This window comes from Papaver somniferum, chromosome 7 (assembly GCF_003573695.1).
Source record: "Papaver somniferum cultivar HN1 chromosome 7, ASM357369v1, whole genome shotgun sequence".
In the NCBI taxonomy this organism is placed as follows: Eukaryota; Viridiplantae; Streptophyta; class Magnoliopsida; order Ranunculales; family Papaveraceae; genus Papaver; species Papaver somniferum.
The window spans coordinates 83523252-83528890 of NC_039364.1; the positions used below are offsets into that span (position 1 = coordinate 83523252).

At 34.7% G+C, this 5639-nt stretch overlaps 1 pseudogene; it reads right to left on the reverse strand.

Moving 5' to 3' along the window:
- Nucleotides 1-3660: 3660 nt before the first annotated feature.
- Nucleotides 3661-5003, reverse strand: LOC113292782 (annotated as a pseudogene).
- Between the last annotated feature and the right edge of the window lie 636 nt (nt 5004-5639).

The window sequence follows — 5639 nt, forward strand, 5'->3', positions numbered from 1 at the left end:
AAGGTTAAACAACTCGGTTGGTATTCCTCTATAGATTAGTATAAGGTACTTGGAGTTTTGGAACATGTCTAAATTTCGTCATCTGTGCGAACAAAGATTCACTAGTGAATCTTTGAGATCGAACTGTATGTACAACTAGAATGGCTTCGCAAATTTTTCCAAAAGGTATTAGATAGATGAACTAATTATCATTTCGATCCACTTAAAAATACTGAAACTTAAGAACTGTATGATTTACTCAGTTAAAGACATCCTTTTTGCATTTTAGTGTTTTTTGATTCAAGTTGCTTGATGTTTGATGTTCCAGGTGGCTGTTTCACGTGGTTTGAATGGGATTGGACTTGCTATAGTTATACCAGCTATTCAGTCCCTTGTGGCTGACTCAACTTATGACCATAATCGCGGTGTAGCTTTTTGGTGGCTTCAGGTAACAGGAAATATAGGGACAATTCTCGGTGGTTGTTGTCAGTTCTTCTAACTTCCACATCATTCATGGGTATTGCTGGTTGGAGAATTTCCTTCCATCTTGTTGCAATTATTAGTGTTATCGTTGGAATTTTATTGGGATTGTTTGCCAAAGACCCTCGGTTTGTAGATAAAAGTAGTACAAATGGTTCAAGTTTTGCAAAATCATTATTGTTAGAGTTCAAGGAATTGTTTCAACCAACAAAATCGGTGATGAAAATCCCGTCATTCCAGATTATTGTAGCACAGGGAGTTGGTGGATCATTTCCATGGTCAGCTTTGTCGTTCGCACCAATGTGGTTGGAACTTATTGGCTCACTCAAAATAAACCATCCTCTCAGGGGTATGTTTACAATGCTAGTTCTATTGGGGCACTTCTCGGAGGAAAGATGGGGGATGTACTCTCCGTCCGTTTTCCGAATGTAGGCATGATCATTTTATCTCAGATAAGTTTTATGCTGCTAGGTTTGCCTGATGATACCAACACTGCATTCAGACACGACCTAATTTTGTTCATCATGGGTTTGTTCATAACCTGGAATGCTACTAAGCTGATTCAATAAATCATTATATAATCATTTACGTTGTTGCATTATAAGTTAAATATTTAGTGTTTTTGCTTTATATGTACAAAGATATTTCAAATTTACATGCCATATGTATATGTAATTGTTGGTTACACATGCCAATATGCATGTGTAACTCCTAATTACACATTCTACATGCATGTGTAATTCTAGGTTACACTACCCATATCCATGAGTAAGTCCTAGTTACACATGCTAAAATGAACAACAAAATTATTTTTTGCATCAATTGATTTTGCATTTCTGAATCTAAGTGCATTGTTGGATATCTTTGCTTATGCATTTAATTTTTGTTGATTGCTTCAGAAGGGCTTAAGCACAAAGTGTTTGAGGTATGTTTTGCTGATCTACAGAACGATGAGGATCAGTCCTACATAAAGATGTGACTGAGAGTGGAGGATGTCCAAGGAAAGAATGTTTTGACTAGCTACTTCTTTTTCTTGAAAGGTAGTATATGGATATAGGTCTGGAATGGTTTCACTTAACTCATACATCTGTTTAACTGCACATCACACAAGCCATATGCATGACAATTTGCACGTTTAACTAGCATTGGCAGACTATGGATGTGTAACTAGTAGTTACACATGCTAATTAAATATGTAACTTCTAGGTACACAAGCCAAATAAATGTGTATCTACTAGTTACACATGCAAATTAGATGTGTAACTTATAGTTACACATGCTAATTTGATGGGATATGCATATGTAACTTATAGTTACACATGCTAATTTGATGGGATATGTTATAGTGGTTATATTTATGAAATTGAGAAAAGAACATCAAGTCCTAGTAGTAGGGAGTAGTAGTGGATGCAGATTAGACTAATTAGATGCAGGTTATACTTATAGTTACACATAATAATTAGATGTGTAATTTCTAGTTACACATGATGATTGTATGTGTAACTTATGCTAATATGCATGTGTAACTATTGTTTACATGTGTAACTACTGATTACACATGCATTTTGTTTTCCTGGGTTCATATATATACCCTGCTGAATCAGTTGTGTGATCATTTTTTGCGATATTAATGTGCTAGCACAAGGTTCCCAGGTGTTTGTATTATTCTGCCAGTATAATTACTGTCTGAAGCTTTACTTTCTGTTGCTTAAAATGTCCTTCGTCATCGATAATATGAAAATGGCTTAGGTACATCTAGACTAGCGCTGTAAAACGTCTTTCTGTTAATACAATGCTAACAACGTCTTTCTGCTGAAGCAGTGATATCTTAATTAAGAGCTTCTCATTCACTTGCAAGGTTAACTGTATTATTTTATGACTGGTAATTGCTTGATAGTCACCTCTCGTTTTGCTAGTGTTATTCATTTAGAGATGGATTTGCTGATTTTATGTTAACTCCTAGTTACATAATTCAGATGCATGTGTATCTGCAAGTTACACATGTTAATTAGATGTGTAACTTTTACTTACACACACTGATTTTGGGTACACATATCAATATGTATGTGTAACTCCTAGTTACACTAGTCATATGCATGTGTAACTGCTAGCTACACTAGCCAGATGAATGTGTATCTCCTAGTTACACATGTTATATGCATGTGTAACTCTCAGTTACACAATTCAGATGCATGTGTAACCGCTAGCTACACTAGTCAGATGCTTGTGAAACTGAAATATACATTGTTTTATGTACTGCTCATTTTAATCGTATAAATACTGATTGCTTGTTGTTATATTTCAGGTTTTAGATAACTTCATAAAAGCTAATTGCTTAAACGTGGTAATGGTCTCGCTGGAACTGGAGTTGACGCTGAATACACAAGTCAGATGCATGTGTAACTCTCAGTTACACTAGATAGACACATATGTAACTCTCAATTACACTAAACAGATGCGTGTGTAACTTCTAGTTACACATGCTAAGAAATTATTGTAAATGAATATTAAAGTAATAACTTTTTTTTTTGTGTTTTTTTTTTTGATGTCTATTTATTTGCATATATATACAAGTGTAACTTTGCATTACACATATCATAAGGATGTGTAACTTCTGGTTACACATGCCATATGCATGTGTAACTTCTGTTTACACCTTCGCACTGTATTTTAATAATTTCGGGCCTAGATTTAATAATTTTGGGCCTAAATTTAAATTTTATTTAATTATGGGCTTGACAATATGTATAAGGGTATCAAGGTCTTTTAAAAACTCGGGGCCTAGATTTAAACTTTTTTTAATTAAGGGCCTCATATTATGGGTTATCCATGGGTTGAGCCTGAGCCTAATTTCCCCGTCGGGATTTAAAGAACCCGAAGATTGGTGGGCCGTAGACATTATGACTAAAAGTATAGCAAAAAAGAAAGAAAGAAAATTTTATGGCCAGAGATTATGTTGGAACAGAAATAATCCAGCACAAACCAATCAGAAATCAATGAAACTCTTTGATGTACTGCCTGACCCCAAAAATCTAGGCTCAGAGCATATCATTCTCATAACAAGAAAATGTGAGGTAATACAAGGCTTGACGGAGTCGAAGCCCATTCCGATGATGTATTATTAAAGCTTCAATAAATCCATACCATTCAAAAAAAAAAAGAACAAATAGAGATGCTTCTAAAGTTCCTATTGAGGTGCAAACTCAATAGATGGGCATTGCAAGATTAAAGAGGACCAGCAAAAGTTCCACTCTCCCTCTGTTCATTCCACTTATCAACCTGCAATATTCCGATAGAAATCATTTGAGAACACAAAGATTCTGCCAAATAATAAGCAGCATGTCTTCAAGAGAATCAAGACTGTAATCGAAGATGATTAAGTTTTACTATGTTTATTTAAAAGAAAAAAAGATTAAGTTTTACTGCAATCACTAGCCAAAATGCAATATTTGCTTGAAATATGTTCAATGGAAAAACGGTGGAAAATGTGACCTAATGGCGAAGTTACAAATTGTTAATACTTACAGTGTCTAGTGTCTGGTATAAAGTGTGAACTTAATGAACAAACAATGAAGATCATAAAAGAATATTACTTACCCATTCACCAGGGCAGAGGGAACGATAATATTTGGCAAACTTGTCACATTCACCAGCTTCTTCACGTTTGGATGCAACACATCTGCATGTCATAATGAAGAATCCATTGTTTATTTAACGAAATATAGCAAACAGAAAATAGCAGATATTGACTAGAATATAGAATAGGCAAACATAATTGCTTTGATACTACTAATAAACATGAAGAATCCATTGTTTATTTAACGAAATATAGCAAACAGAAAATAGCAGATATTGACTAGAATATAGAATAGGCAAACATAATTGCTTTGATACTACTAATAAACAGTACCGGTGAAACTCGATTTAGCGAGTAAAACAGTGTCTTGACTGATTTGTTGTCGGGAAGCGGAAATCAACAGGTGCCGTTTTCAATTCAATCTGAGAGAATAAATCATAAGAATATCAGCACAAATGAGGATTGAAAGACAAGGACAAACATATGCTTTTGAACTGCCAAACAACAAACTACTAAAGGGACCTATTCCTCCGGAGGAGAAACAAGAACACCAATCAAGCAAAAACAAAATTTCTTAATCCTAAATATTCACAAGTTCACAACTATAATTCATCTTGAAGTGAGAAATTCAGCATCAACACTATCCAAAAGATTCCACAAGGCTATATAGCATGTTTTTCGTAGTCTACTAAAGCTTCTTCAAGTACACTTTCATTTAGACTCAAAACTATCAGCATCAAATTAGTTCCTGTCCTCCAAATAAAACCAGCTTTCTCAACTCTTTGAGATGAAGCAAGAGCTAATTGTAAGGCTGGAGAAGAAGTGAATTGAGAAGATCATGAAAGTATGAGGTTGATGAACACAAAAACAAAACAACAATGCAACGGCTAATGTCACATTCTAGAGAACAAACCCAAAATCTAAATTAATGAAAGTAGATAGTATCTACCATCTACATAGCTAGGCGAGATTAAGCAGAGGACAGCCTGTGACTGCTAGTTTATTGGCGAACTGCAAATATAGGAGATCGAGAAAGATCAAACAGAAGCTTCTGCATAGAATTTTTACTTTAGGGATCTACCTAACCCAACCCCTGGTACAGCCTTTAATTCTCATTCGCTCACCTAGAACTACTAAGTTAATAAAACACAAACTGCAAATTATAAAATTTCCATCAAAATCAAGCAGATGAGCATATATACACTAATCATACTAGAAAAAAGAAAAGAAGATATAAGCATTTATCCCACCTTTACCCCTTCAAGAATTCCAAATTCTATTGTACCATATCTTGCATCTTCCACTTGCTATCTTATTTTCAAAAGACCCATAATCCAAAGGGCCATTACTTCACAATGTCCACATCTCTCGATCTTGACTATTAACCTATTAAGTGGTCTTTAAATTGGTGTCAGTATACATAGTAAGTCTTACTCGTATTCAACTTTCCAATTTAAGATCACCAAATTTAAAATCCAGATTTGCAGTATGCACATTCCTCTCCCACTAGACAGCAACAAAGATAGGCTAAAGAACCCCCAACGACCTAAGTTCTACTTTGGAGAACTTATAATCTCCATCCAACTATAAAATCAAAGCAAAA